This window comes from Tripterygium wilfordii, chromosome 7 (assembly GCF_013401445.1).
Source record: "Tripterygium wilfordii isolate XIE 37 chromosome 7, ASM1340144v1, whole genome shotgun sequence".
Classification (NCBI taxonomy): domain Eukaryota; kingdom Viridiplantae; phylum Streptophyta; class Magnoliopsida; order Celastrales; family Celastraceae; genus Tripterygium; species Tripterygium wilfordii.
The window spans coordinates 8,391,171-8,407,525 of NC_052238.1; the positions used below are offsets into that span (position 1 = coordinate 8,391,171).

The following is a 16,355-nucleotide window of genomic DNA, read 5'->3' on the forward strand; positions in this document are numbered from 1 at the left end:
AGTTACCTCATTAATAATTGCTCCATTAGAAAGCTCTAAAACAACATCGTTTAACTACAATACAAAGCATAACGTCATAAATTTACAAACTACCAACTCTGGAAGGCGTAAATACATATTCACATCGCCAAATTGGCTTAAGATTGAGGGGAAAAAATACAGATTTCTTAACTGTCTCTAATAGAATATAAAATGCTCGCACATGAGGCCCACAACTGCAATGTTGAGACAGATTGGGCGGGTTTTGGTGACCTTGGCGCCCCAAAATTATCGAGCAGCCAAGTATGAGGTTTAAACTTGAAATTAGGTAGTCAGCGTGGAAAAGGCAGGAGCTGATGAGCATTAATATTTAATTTCAATTTTAAAATCTTATCTTTATTGCTTATGCATCCATTAGGGCAAAGCAGAGTCAATGATATAAGATCAAAGAAAAAGGCAGTAAGCAGAGCAAAGTTTTGCTAGGGTGAAGCCGTCAACTCCTGGGGATATAGAGGAGCAGCACCAATTGTTGGTGCTTGCTCTCTTCCATAGTCGGGATGATGAAACTGTCAAAGCAGTCTCTCATATAGTCATATATAGTGAGAATCCGACACTTCCCTCTGTAAGTTTGTTATGTGAATGCGCATTTTCCGCACTGAAAAATTCAGTCTGGTAGCAACAAATTTCTCATGGTAACTTTGCACAGTGTATCCTGGGAAATTGAAAATGTTTTGTCACCAAACAACATAAGAAAAAGAAATCAATCCAAAGTTCACTCCATGAATACATACATTGAATGTATATATTATATAATAGTAGTATGCCAATAGAAGAAGATATTATACAATGAATGCTCCAGCAGATGAACTGAACCTAAAATCAATTCTAGGTAACAAAATATTTTTTGAAAAAATGAAAGAGGAGAATAGGAGAATAAAACAAACCTACTATGCAAGAACATCAAAATAATTCTGAACATTAGGGCTCATGTAGGGATGATATAATCTCAAAATACCGTAACATTTAACTCAGACAAAGGGAGGCATTACCATATAATTTCAGTGGTGGATTGGCTGGACTTGCTGCAAGGGTATTACGCTCCTCTGCCAGTAGAACCTAGCCAGAAAAAACAATATATGAAATCAACAGTCAATTAAAAAATAGTAACAAATCAAACACAAATCTGTGATAAAGGAGAAGACATAATCTGAAATCACTGACCTAAGGACGGTCACGAATTAATGGCAACCCCTTCAGCTGATATCAATTTCAGGCCACAAAAAAGGCAATTTTTTGAGGCTGTATCCAAAAATTTTCACGGAATTCTTATCCCTCAGAATCTAATAATCAACACCACAACTATATTGTATGATCAATCAATTCAGATTCTATTCCTGAAGCCAAATATGGCTATTTGTAAATCTTGTATCACTAACAAAACTTTTTACATCTTCAGGTAAAAGGTCACAGAATAATGCTTTTTTGATTTTTTTTTTCACAAAGCCACAACAAATCAATCTCCATGAGAATGCTTAACGTTGCAAGATACAAATATTGATGACATATTGACATTAAGTATAGCATGGTCCAACACACAAACATTATCAAAATGTCAAAATAGGCAAAATCAGGCACATTCGACATGCATAAACTGCATGTACAATGGGTAAAGAAAATATACCATAAGAATTTGTTCGGACGTTGTACCTCCGTGCACAGAGACTCAAGCTCATCAGAAACAACAATAGCTACAAAAGAAAATAAAAGGAGCATAAAGTTAAGAGTAGTTGAATTTTATTTTTTTTTGAAATATCTAAATGGTTTTCTACATATCATGTAATACCTCATAGCAAACTATTCCTCTTACTGGAAAGTATCGAACTGTTAAGAACATGATCACTGCAGATTGATATAACTTCAAATCCATCACAGGAGCCAAAACATCAGCTTTAACACACATGTGAATAGAAAGAAAGGATGGGGCACAAACAGAGCATTAAAACAGATCACTCCTACCTGCAAAATTGAAACTAATTAAAATTAAAACAGGTCAGTCTATTATCTTAACATATATAAATTAATCAAAAAGAATTAGCATCATGAAACCAAAAGTAAGGCTAGACCCCAATCCCAGTACAAACCAATCAATTCATCAGTAGGAAAAGGTTAGTGTAGATGGTTGTCTTCTCCCATGCTAAGGAGAAGCCATTAAATTTTCACTACTATATGTATTGAATAAAAAATTTACCTTCGAAGTTGTGGTTAGATGCATAAGGAAGTCTTTAGGAAGTTGTGGGATGGTAAGAAAAAAATTAAAATAATGACTTGAAATATTAGAAAAAAGAAAGAAGATGGAACATAGGGGTCACACCTAGAGTTTCTTGACATTAAGCATAATTGTATCTTGGGTACATACCAATGATTCTTGCTGGAAAATTCCCTTGAACATGAAATAAAAATACACAGAATACATGAAGAAATACTCAGGTCCAGGAAAAAAAATACTACATATGTGAACTTTAAGGAAAGCACATTAAAAATCCTAAAACATCAGCTACCAGGACAGAATATGTCAAGTCGTAGTTGAATGCCCTCTATCAGACTCAGATCCGGAGGAGCTGAGATGACTAAACACAAAAAGAATCTATGAGTTTCTATTTAGTAGTATCATATAAAATATTGAATGTGCCTACATAATGTACCTTGGGGGGCTGAACACATATTAGGCAAGGACAACATCATATCACAATCAGGATTTGTAGAACACACACAGGATGCAATAATTTTAGAAACAAAATTATAATTAAACATCAATTAATCGAGGAAGCAGGGCAAACACCAACAAAACATTATAATTACCACTAAGCTGAGCCGCCAACCATCTATACCAAAATCAGAATCGATTGCCACTAACCTGAGTCGACCGATTGCAACCAAGCTAAAAATCAGACCAAACACCCACAGCAAATCGAAGACTCCATCACCCACAACAAATCAAAAACTCCATCCCCCACCAAATTCAGGAGCACGCCAATCATCTATATAAAAATCAGAATCGACTGCCAACCATCTATATGAAAATCAGAGTCGACTGCAGACGGTATGATGGACGGATTTGTTTTGTGCCTGCACCTAGCTTCGAGGCTTATGGGGACGTAATCACCAAAGGAACGATTTTGTACGATTTTGTGGGATATGGAAACGGCCATGTTTAATTGGAAGATAGAAAGAGAGTATGGGAGCAGCAGACGTAGGGAAAAAAACGGCCGTTTTTCCTTCGCTGCTTTTATTGCCGCAGGAGACGGGAGACGGGAGACGTTTGGAGAGAGAGTATTAGAGAAATAGGGGGAGAGCTGAGAGCGTCCGAAAAACAAATAAAGGAATTGTAGAGTGTCCACGTAGGAAGAAATTGAGAGTTTTAGCAGACCAGGTGTCACAATATTAGCAGAGGTTGTTAGAGCCTCTGCTTTATATATAGGTATAGATAGAAGATAGATAGATAGATAGATAGATATGAAAATACTGAAAATTAAATATTTGTGAATATATTCATATTGATTTTATATACTTATAAATGCACCTCTATAATTTCGATACCTATAATGACACACCCCAAATAATTTTTAATGATATTTACATGTATAATATATGATTGTATAACAAAGGACATGTTTAAAAATTTATTATATGTATAATATTATATTACGTTTATAAAGAAATAATTATTGTATTATTTTATATTTATTTTAAAAATGTTGTAAGATCTTACGATTTTATGATTCGATCTTGCCTGCTTTCCATTGATTTTAGGTAAGATTCCGATTTTGACAATCTTGTTCCCAATGTTTGGACAAAAGACATGTTTGTTTGAAAAAGTTTTGTCAAAAGGCGTGTCTTTTGGCAAAGTTGCTCAAGTGATTGGGAAAAAAACAATTTCAATCATCTGTTATCGCTCAAGCGACTATCAACTTGAAAAAAGTTTATATTTTCACTCAAGCGACTCCAAAAGTCGCTCTAGCTGCTTTTACTCTAACAACACCATTTTTGTCATGTTCAAGCATCATATTTTGAAACTACTTTCCATTCACACCTATCATGTATTTGATTTAATTAGTGAATGCTTGACTATATTGTCAACATGAAACTCTCTAGATTTAAGTTCATAAACATGATTACCATGTATTAGAACTCCCAAATAATCATGCTCAAATACATGAATTCCAACATAGAGTTCTTACAAATGTCTGGACCCTACCACAAATCGTGTTTATTATTATATTTTGTGTCTAACAAAATATCTTGATTGTTTGCAAAACAAGAAGATCAAGAAGAGTGAGAAAAGTGAGAAGAAGAAGATGGATGAATAAGTTTTTCATTTCAAAAAGTAACTCTTACAACGGCTCAATTGAGCTTTTACATGTAAAGTAGACAATACTGTTATGAATAGTATGTCTGTACAAGTGATAAGACTAAAGTGAAACAAAATATTTAAATGAAATACAATTGGGCTTAATTGAGTTGACTAGCCCATTTGTGAATAACAACAAAGCTTAAAAGAAGCCCAACTACTAAAGAGAACTAAGCCTACAAGAGGCAGGCCCACGATCAAAGGGGCACAAACCAGATTGAAGAAATTGATTGAACTCGTAGCACCAATGAATCGTAGCTGAAGAAGGAAGAAACGCAGCGGAGACTGGATAGATTCATAGGATAAGCAGGTCGAAGTCTGAGTTCAATGAGGAGATTGGATATCCAAGTAATCTCACTAGTAGTAGAGGCAATGACTCTATACTCAGCTTCGGCCGAAGACTTGGAAACAGTAGGGTGTTTCTTTGATTTCCAGGAGATAAGAGATTCTCCAAATTTGACACAATAGCCTGTAATTGATCTTGTGTTGTCCACACATATTGCCCTATCAGCATCACAATATGCTTGTATCTGCATTTTTTTAGAAGAAGAATGGCAAAACGTTTGTTTCTATCCTTGGACTATTCGAGTTTTTCCGATTTTATCCTTAAACTATGAACTTAGTTGTTTATATCCTTATATTTTCAATTTTTTTCTTATTTTTATCCTGAGTCACATTTCCAGTAGACATTCGCCGAATTTTGTTGATGTATCAATTCTAATTCCGACAAATGATACACGCGGTGTTAAAAAAAAATTAAATACATCCACCTGGAAACAAAATAAAAAAATCAAAAACCGATTCAGAGTAAAAATAAATTGAAAAAAATCAAAACCAATTTGTGTTATTATCAAATTGAAATTCTTCCTCAGCTTCTTGAATCTGAACAATCTCTTACCTTTGCCAAATCCCGAAAGCCCCTCATCAGTAAACACCCCATACTTCTCCGCCACTGGGCCTTTTGCGTGGCGATCCATGATGAGAGTGAATGGGTCTTCTTCCTTAATCTAGAATATGTCTGCCTAATCTCCAGTCTTTACTTGACTTTGGAAGGCGAGCATCTAGTTCAAAATCAAAACATAGTAGAGATAGGTGAATCGGGATCCACGGCGATGGTGGCAGTCTAGCAAGGAGGTGGTGGGCCTGGTGGCAATGTTTGGGAAAGACATTGGGATTTTGTGTTTTTGGTGTTATCTGGTTTTGATTTTGATTTTTTTTTGATTTCATTTTTGACATGTCATCATGCCAGGTGTATGGTTTGTCAGAATTTGAATGCCACATGAGCAAAATTCGGCAGCTGTCTTACCGGAAATGTGACTCAGGACAGAATAGAAAAAGAGTTGAAAGTTTAAGGATAGAAACAACAGAGTTCATAGTTTAAGGCTAGAATCGAAAAAACTTGTATAGTTGAAGGATAGAAATAAATGTTTTTCCGAAGAAGAATAGAAAATACCTTTCCCAGGTGTTGCTTTTAAGTATCTGACTATTCTATGTGCTGCTGTTAGGTGAGCATCTGTGGGGGTTTTCATGTATTGACTAAGAGTATTGACATAATAACTAATGTCAGGTCTAGTGATTGTTAGGTACATTAATCGACCTATTAACCTTCTGTATTGAAGAGGTTCTTCTAATGGAGTTCCTATGTTTAAAGAAAGTTTAGTATTAGTCTCAGCAGGGGTGTGACTAATTTTTGCATGATCCATATTGGTGTCTTTGATTAGGTCTAGGGTATATTTTCTTTGAGAAAGATGAATACCTAAATCTGTTTTGTCAATTTCTAATCCTAGAAAATATTTCAGGTTGCCTAAGTCTTTTATTTTAAAACATGTGGCTATGTATTCTTTAACCTGTTGAATAAGGTTGGGATCATGCCCTCCCAAAGCCATATCATCTACATAGAGTAAAAGAATTAAAATACTATTGCCTTTATGATAATGGAAAACAAAATAGTCTGATTTACTTTGCATAAAACCAAAGGCTAATAATGCTTTGCTGCATTTCTCATTCCATTGCCTAGTGGCTTGTTTAAGGCCATAAATTGATTTTTTTTAATTTACAAACTAGTTGTTTATTTGTGTTAGAATATCTTGGAGGAAGTTTCATATAGACTTCTTCCTCTAAATCTCCATTAAGGAAGGCATTGTGAACATCTATGTGATGTATGTGCCATTTGTTCATGCTAGCTAAAGCTAAGAATAGTCTAACAGTAGTGATCTTAACAACAGGAGCAAATGTTTCTTTATAATCAAAACCCTCACTTTGGTTAAAACCTTGAGCTACTAATCTAGCTTTATACCTTTCTAAGGTACCATTGGCATTATATTTTATCTTAAAAATCCATTTACAACCTATAGCTTTCTTGCCTTGAGGTAGAGTGGTCAACTCCCATGTATTATTGTTGTTTAAAGCCTGCAGTTCTAAGTTCATTGCATCACACCATTTTGCGTCCTTAAGAGCTTCATTGTAATGTTTTGGTTCTTTATGTAAAGCAATAGATGCAGTAAAATGTGCATGAGAAGTGTGATGTTGAGATGCAATGCTATCACAATGGTAATCTGCTAAGTAAGCAAGTATTTTTGTTAATCTAGGTTGTCTTCTTGAATTTGTGTTAGTGCTTGGTTGAATTGTAATGTTCGCTAAGTTTGTATCAATATTATTATCAATTGGCTTTGGTCTTGTTTCCTTTATAAAAGGAAATTCTGATTCATAAAATATGACATCTCTTGAAATAAAGATTTCTTGATTTTCTAGATCCAAAAGTTTGTAACCCTTTGTGAATAGAGGATAACCTAAAAAAATAGAAGGTTTAGCCTTAGGCTGGAATTTAGAGGTTGAATGTCTATTATCTTTGGCTATACAATAGCAGCCAAAGACTCTTAGAGTGTTATAATCAAAATCCTTATAGTATAAAATAGAATAGGGGGTTTTTTGTCAAGAATTCTGCTAGGCATTCTGTTTATTAAAAGAACTGTTGTTTGTATGCAAAAAGACCAGTAATTTTCAGGTAAGCCACTACGTAGTTTCAAGGTCCTAGCCACATTCAAGATGTGTTGGTGTTTCCTCTCAACAACACCATTTTGTTGAGGGGTATAGGGGCAACTTCTTTGATGCTGGATGCCTAACTCTAGATAATAGGATGGCATATTAAACTCCATTCCATTATTTGACCTAATTATTTTAACTGTTTTTGAAAATTGTGTTTTGGTAAAATTTATAAATGCTTTGAGATATGAACTAGTATCTGATTTGTTGTTCATCAAGAATGTCCATGTCATTCTTGAATAGTCATCCACTATTGTTAGAAAGTATCTATAACCTTCTATAGAAGGTGTAGGGGTAGGTCCCCAAATATCTATATGAATTAGATCAAAACAATTGTCTGTAATAGAATTACTAGAAGCAAAAGGTATTCTTTTCATTTTTCCAATCACACATTCATGACAATCTAGAATAGAATCATTAGGGACATCATGTAATAGTTTGAAAACATTCCTAGAAGGATGCCCCAGCCTTCTATGCAAAACAGTAGGGTGAATTACAGCATTAATAAAAACAGAGAACTTAAGATTGCTAGGATGATTTGGATTAAGAATATAGAGGTCTTTAAGCACCATTCCCAAGCCAATCTTCTCCAAAGTGGCCATATCCTGCATTTCACATTTTCCTTTTGTAAAAATCACAGCATATTTGTTGGTTTTAGTTAATTTACTTACAGAGATCAAGTTAAAATTAAATGTGGGTACACACAGAACATTTGTGAGAGTTATTTTGGGTGTAATTTTGACTGTACCAATGTGAGATATAGTATGTTTTTGTCCATTGGGTAAATGAACAAATGCATGATGCATTTCATGGCAACTATCATATAAGGAAGCATGGCATATGATGTGATCTGATGCACCACTATCTATAAGCCATTTATGAACAAATTGCTTGGTATTGTAAAAAGATGTACCTAAAACTGAAGCCACAGAACCTGCCTGTGCTTGCACATTTTGAGTATTGTTTGGTTGAGGAGTTCTAGCTTGCATGAAAGTCATGAATTGCTGGCATTGTTCTAGAGTAAACTCAACCGTGCTTCTAGTTTCAGTTTCTGCATGTGTCTCAGCTGCAGTTTGATTGGCATAAAATCTGCCATTGTTGTTATTTTGCCTTGGTTTCTTGTTTTGTTGTGGGGGAAACCTACGAATCTTGAAGCATTTATCGATGGTGTGATTTGTCATTCTACAATAATTGTAGAAGAGAGAATCTTTGCTAGCTTGTTGTGGCTTGGTCACTACACCAGAATAGATTTTTACTGGCGTTTATTTTGTTCTTTTACAGCAATTGTAATAGCCGTCAAACGTTTTACCGGCGAATAATCTTTTGTCGGTGAAGGCTTCGTCGATAAAGGTTTTACCGGCTATTCATTTGATTGCTGGTAAAAACCTTTGGAATCGTCGGCATAAGTTAAACCATTTCCCAGCATTTGCAATTGCCACCAAATGTCGATTGAATTCTGCATGTATTCAAGAGTATTGTCGTTAAAACTTGAACCATTTCTGGCATTTTTTATTGCCACCAAATGTTGGTTCAATCTACGTGTGGTTATGTGCTTTACCGACTATTGAAATTGCCGTTAAAAGTACAACAATTTACCGACATTTGCTTCAGGCAACATTCGCTGTTGAATGTGTAACGGGCCTAATTGCATAGGTGATATAAGAGATCTTTAATGACCATTTTAATCATCGCTAACAAATCATTAAATTTGAGTCTGGTTTGCATGCTATGAAAGGAATCAATTCTATGTAAAATAAATGGTAATTTTTTAATTCATGACATCATAAAATGTAAAACTTACAGAGTATAAAAGGTAATTAACCATACAAAATAACTCTTAACATTGAGTAGCCAAATATTATAAAGAAAATTCAAAATAGAATCATTTTCGCAGGTGCTTAGTCTCATAATAAGTATCTTCTCCAAAGCATCCCAAATAGAACACAAAACATTGTTGCAAAGTCTTCACAACTGAAAGTTATCATTTTTAATCTGACCTGAAAAAAACACAAAAATATGTGATTACAAAACCATAACCATGCCCACAAATCCAAACCCTGCAAAATATGTAATAGCACAATTAAAATGCAAACCTCAAATAAAACCATAACCATGCCCACAAATCTAGTACCCTGCAAAATATGTAATAGCACAAAAATGCATACCTTGAATAAAACCATAACCATGCCCAAAGTACCAAAGTCCAGACCCTGCAAACATGGTGCCAATGCACCACACCTCCAAAATTTATAGCACAAACATGGATGCACAAGCCTCACATCACAGCTTCTCCAAAATTTATAGCACAAACATGGTGCCAATGCAACGTGGTATACTTCTCAATCCTAATAGAGTTAATAATATCTTAATTCTTCAATAATAAAGGACAATATTTAAGAAAATACCACCCAACTATATTCTTACCTCATTCTTTATCAAGAGGACTGGATGCATCAGGAACCTAACATAAAAGCAATAGATATAATTTTGTCACATATACAGATGCATGTTACTTAAAAACTAATATACCAAGCTCCATAAAAGAACAATTTACCTCTCTATTGGATGCTCCATTAGATCCAGAAGTTCCAAATTCATAAGGAAATATCTTACTCATACATGCTCTGAAAAATTTAAGTTCAGATTTCATATTGTTCAGTTCATCAGCATGTCTTTGTTCCATCAATTTCATTCCATCCTTTAATTTTTGGATAGTTTCATCAGTTGCTGCATTGCAATTCGAAGTTTCTCCTTGTTCAAATGCTGATGACCTCCATAAACTTGTTACAGTTGGACCAAGTCCTACCCCACGCATTCGACCATTCCTTTCAGGGCCCATTACTTGGGAGTACACATCACCTTCCCAAGCAACACTCTCTGGAGGTTGCTCAATAGAGTCTGGAGTTTGACTTAGCTTTTCCAACATTATTTCCTAAACACATTAATTAGGGTAAAAAATTTTCCTTCAGAAATCAAAAATCATTACAAGGACAAACCACAACATCATTCCAATTTCCAATATGTATATTGAAATAGGTTAAGATTACTTACAACTCTTCTGGCTGACTCTTGGTCAATTGGTCTCCCATCTTTACGGTCCTTATGCGTTTCAATAAATATTTGAGCTCGTGATGGCTCTACCCCATCCTTAGCCTGGTAAGAATCATTCAAAATTGAAGTATTTGCAGAAATTTGTACATACATATTATTCACAATCACTTAAGTATGAAGTACCTTTTCAGCCATCAAACGTGCAAAACTTTTCGATCCCGCTGTGTGAGCCATAGTTTGTTTTGCGCGATTTATTTTATTTATAGTGCTGCGTTTCTTACATAATGCAAAAAAGTATAAACTATGATATATAAATCCCTTAATATCGATCATACTATATAAGACATAATTGATGGATCGTACTTAACACAAGAGGGGGGGGTGAATTGTGTCCCCAAATTCCGATAGGAATCTCTTTTTAAAATTTAAAAGGAAATCAATGTCAATTAACAATTAGCACACAAATTTGGACTCTAATGATTATCTTAATCAATATTCATTTCAATGCAAGATGTGATACAATATGGTGAATGATCAATTATCAAATAATCAAGGAATTGCAAAAACAGATTTTTTAAACAACACACTGCGCACAGATTTTACAACTCAAATTTCACCTAGCAAATCAAGTCAGAATTCAATGAAATTTGGTATGCAGTATCACAACACCCTAATGAATACTATATCAAAAATTCAGATTAAAATTCAAAGTTTAGCTATGTGAACAGTGCACGGACAGACTGGTGGTTCAGAAAATTCTGCAATCAAAACACTTAATCAATCAACAAGCAAGCAATGCAATCAAGAAAGTCCACACAGCAATTTATAGTAGTTCGGAGACTCTTCTCCTACATCTACTACCTAGGTTCACCAACCTAGGATTTTTCAACCTTCACTAAGGATGTGGTTTTCTCAAGAGCTCCACAAAACTCACAAGGGTTTTTAGGTCACCCTTAAAACTGAAGATTTCAAGACAATCTTCAAACTTTACAACCAAGGGTTTCAAGCACTCCCTTAAACTCAACCTCAACAAGGTTTTTGCCCAAAGAAGGGACTTTTACAAGTGTTTGGTATAAATGGTTCACTCAAGGTTTGCACTAAGCAAATAGGGTTGAGGAACACTCAAGAATCACAATATCACCTCACGGGTTGGATAGAAAATGAAGAATAATGAGGATTTTCGAATCTGAAAATAAGAAGCCAAATGAGAAGCACTCCCTCTTTGCAAAAGCAAAATAGTGAGGAAGCCTTTAGAGTGGCTTGGGTAGAAGCTTGGATTCAATGGCACAAACTAGCTTGGAAGCTTTGAGAACAAGAATTTCTTCAATGTAATTTTGGCTTCTCCAAGTTGGAATGAGGAAGAACCCCACTTTATAATTTACCAAGCTCTTGTGATTTCCACCATTGGATCTTTTTCCATCTTCAAATCTCGACCTTCAATTACATGTGCAAATCTTGGCCATTTAATGAATAGATCATTAAATCTTGACCTTACAATATGTAGCCGTTGCACTTGCATTATTTTCCAAGTCTAGCTTTCCAAGATTTGAGTTGTCATGTGCACTTGCAGCCATTTTTGACAATTTGATCAAACTTGCACCAAATCTTGACCTTGGTATCTCCAACAATTTTGTCATCTTTGACCATTTGATCAAACTTCCACCAAATCTTGGCCTTGGTATCTCCAATGATTTCCTACAAAATGTGTAGCAACTTGCAACCATCTTTGACTCCAAAAATCAAATAAGATCTTCTTCTAAGTCAAAAATTGCAAGCAAGAATATGGTCTTATGCACAACCATTGGATTCACCTTTTAAATGATCATCTTAACCCTTCAAGTCTTGTTGTAATCTGATCCATTCATAATTCAAAACAATTCAATCTCGGCCATAGATTAGTGTACCGTTGGAGCTTGTAGTCTTCAAGAATATCTTCATAATCTAAGTCTTGTCTAGTTGCAAAACATACTTTCTCATCTCTTACAAATTTCAACCATTGCATTTGTCCTTTAGCTTCATCAATTTTCTTCTCACAAAAATCTTATCATTGACCTCAATAAAGGAAGCATGTGCAAGATCTTGTTTGATGAAGATAAGAGATCCTTCACATGACCAAACATGTCCCTCCAATCTTGACTTCAAACTCTGAATTTGGCAGCACCAATATATCCATATTATACAGCCCTAAGGCTAGTTCCAATCATCAATCAAAATGCCTTAGTGGAAGGTTGATGAACATAGGTTTTTCTTGGTTTTCTAGAGATCCAAGCTCATACTTGAAAACCGGACTTCAATTCACCTGAGCATACTGAACTCTGAGTCATATGAGACCACAATGATGATTAACCTACAAGGAAATAGGAGGTAGAACTCCTCAATTGTATGTAAGCTCAAAGAGCTTCATATGGAGCGCATAGGTTAATTACATTAGAAAAACAACCCAGAAAATTCATATTACTGCATGATAAATCATTTTATATGTATTAGAATGTCCATGTAAAATTTCATAACAATCGGAAATCGTTTGGTCACTCAACCAAGCAATTTGATCACTAATAGTGAAACCGATAAATTCTAAGTGTAAATTCAAAGTCATTTTGCAAACTCAGTGTAAATGACCTTTTCTCTTGAACTTTACTAAATCAAATATGTTCATAGTGATGAAACTAAGATGCACACGAAATTTCATTTAAATCGGAGTTCATTTGGTTCACTACGTTCACAAAAAACACATATGCACAAAATTAGGTAAAACCTAGTTTTGGCGGAATTTAAGCATATGACCAAATATATATGTGATGCACTTAATTTCTCATGATTATAGTCCTAGAACATATATTAAACCTTCATGTGCATGTGGTTCAAGTTTCAAGTAATTTGGACATAAGTAAGATAAATTATGATCATTAGAAGATTAATACCCTAACTTAGTCCATGTATATTTATTTTCAAAACTTAATTTCCAGCACTATCTCAAAAATATATAGATACCAAATTCACATAAAGATATGCATAAGCCTTCATTTGTATATGCACAATTAAGATATTAAACAATTAACCAAATAACCATTTAAGCATGTTTTCTAGCATTTTAGGATATGTTCAAGTAAAGCATGCTCACACACATTTTAGTATACAATCATACACAATCATCAAAAACACAATGTTGACTAGACACTAAGTCTTGGTCCAACAATCTCTTCATATTCCATTCGTATAAATATTCAAAAGTAAGAATCATCATAAACCAATATCTTTCTCAAGAAATCTTCAAGGATGGATACTCCTAACTCTCCACCTGTAAAAAGGTCTAGAACTGATAAAGGTTCTACTTCTAAAGAAGAAGAAGGTGGAGGTGATCCCAGATTCAACCTCTCCCCTATAAGGGAAGACGTATACGAGGACGATCCCCAGAAAACTATCGAATCTCTACAAGAAGCTTTGAGGGAAACCAAAAGGAGACTTAAAAAAGCAACCGACAAAGTTCAAGACTACAAAAGGCAACTTATGGTTTCAAGGTATGCCATACAAGGTGTTCGATATATGTCATGGGGCAGACAAGCAAGTACTCATGACCCAGATAAATTGCACGAAGCAATCACTGAGATCACAGTACAACTTGGATCTGTTGCAGATGGAATAGACAGTGTTCTTTATACCCTAGAATAAAATCTTTGTCCAACAATAATAACTATCTTAATGTTTATCATTGTAGCTTTGATTTATCTGTTGTCCATATTTGGATCAGCCCATTCCATTGGTCTCTTGGTATGCGCTCTGGCCTGTTATTACGCATTGCAGTTTTGTACTTTTCTAGAAACTCATTCCTTAGTTCACATTTATAATCCTTCCACTTTCTTCCAAGAGATTTCATCACCCATTTTAGACCATGGGGAGGGATTGAAAATTTTCCCTGCATAAGACAAATAAAGCTTAGAAATTAGTAGCCTTGAACTATGAAAAAGAAAAAAAAATTAGAAAAAGAGCTGGTCTTGAGTGACTTGTATTTTAGTAGGATGTGTGTCTTGTATTTCCACAAACACAATCACTTAACATAAAAGAATAGGAGCTGGTTTTGAGTCTCCTGACTGATCTAAAGGTTTTTCACACACTAATGGCAATCACGATTAGCAGAGAAGTAGATAAGAGAAAATGAATCAATGTACAGGGAAAATGAATCAATGTACAGGAAAACTTTAGAACTAATATAGATTCAATATTCTTGCATGAGCAAAATTAAATTTACCTGGACAAACTTTAACAGTTCCTTTTTTTCATGTCTTGGAAAAACCCTCCAATCTTCAATATTTAGAGGAGACATAACTGGGTCTCTTGCAATAATGCCCAAAAAACTAGCAAGTACACGTCCTTCACGTCCAATAGCTTGTCCACGTTTGTTGAACTCCACAATAATCCTTTCAGTTAAAGACTGACTAAAAATGTCACTAAGTAAAGTAGGACCTCTTTTGTTCGTCGGTGTTGAATGTTCTTAAAATAATATAAAGTGCATCAGCAAGCTTTGAATAGTAAAAATATCACATGAATTAAATGCATTTATGCAACCATAGAATTCCAATCTAATGAAATTAATGATACCATTACTATCTGTAGAAGGTACATCAACCAAAGAGTCTGTAGCTGGCAGACTTTGTGCATCAGAATCTGATTGTGTAGGAAGCTGATTATTATTGTGTTCCACATGGTCTTCAGATGGGATTTGATGCTCACATTGAACATCCACATTAGATTGTGGCTGCACCTCTATAGTTGATTTACGTAAACGTCTGCTTTTCACCATTGCAATCTACTATATATAATAGTAAAAAAAAAATATTGGACGGATTACAAATAACCATAAAAATTAAAGAAAATAATGCTAGTCATTTTCATAAAAGAGGAATATACTAAACCCATTGTTTATTATCATCTGTAAAGGAACAAAAACACATAACAGTTACCAACTAAAATGTAATATCGTATTCAGTAACGAAAAAGGCAAAGAAAAATCATCCATCAACAATTAGGATCACTTCCACCATCATCATCATCAGTATCTTGGACCATAACTTTATTTTGTTCCATTGTTGTACTAATAATTGTCCCATCTACACCGCTTCTCACCCAATTTAAATCATCTTGTTCTATTTGGAGTGTTTCATCCAATAGAGGAAAAATATAAGACTCATTATTCGTACGCACACCCAAGTCACCATTGGAGGACTCATCTCCCATATCAAAAGTGTCTCTAGGATTTATTGGCAAAGGAATGAACCACTCCAATTCCCGACGATCTTGGACAAAAACAACTTGTTGAGCTTGAGACACAAATATAAATGGTTCATCACTCAAACGTTCACCTGTATGCATCATATGAGATAGTTTAATCAACTTGAACCCTAATGAATCATGCTTCACTCCTCTACCTTGGGTTACATCAACCCAATCACATCGAAAGAGAATCACCCTAAACTTGTCGTAATAGTTCAATTCAAGTATGTCAGTCAATGAACCATAATATATAACATCACCAAACACAGGGCGTGAGTCACTAGTACATGCATAACTTTGCGTTTTTGCAACAACCATGACTCCACTGTTTTGGGTAGTCATATCCATCTCATACTCCTTGGTTCGAAATCTATACCCATTATTCATATCAATTACTTTGAATCTCCTTGCAATATGATTTGGACCCCGACCAAGTGCATTAATGTCATCAGAAGAACTATCAGACTCCTTAACCTATGACATGAATAATGATAAATCTTGTTAAGATTGCATACTAATGATAATACTGACAAAGAGAGTTAAAATTATAAAAAAAAATTTAGCTTACCTTATCACTAAACCATTCATGAAAGCTTTCACTGTGTAA

The 16,355-nt window shown here is 34.7% G+C and overlaps 1 long non-coding RNA gene across 1 annotated transcript; it reads right to left on the minus strand.

Moving 5' to 3' along the window:
* Positions 1-1,029: 1,029 nt before the first annotated feature.
* Positions 1,030-1,727, minus strand: LOC120001676. Its single transcript, XR_005469020.1, has 3 exons — positions 1,661-1,727; positions 1,201-1,278; positions 1,030-1,095 (listed from the first exon to the last, which is right to left on the minus strand). It is a non-coding gene; the product is annotated as an uncharacterized LOC120001676 (long non-coding RNA).
* Positions 1,728-16,355: the final 14,628 nt, after the last annotated feature.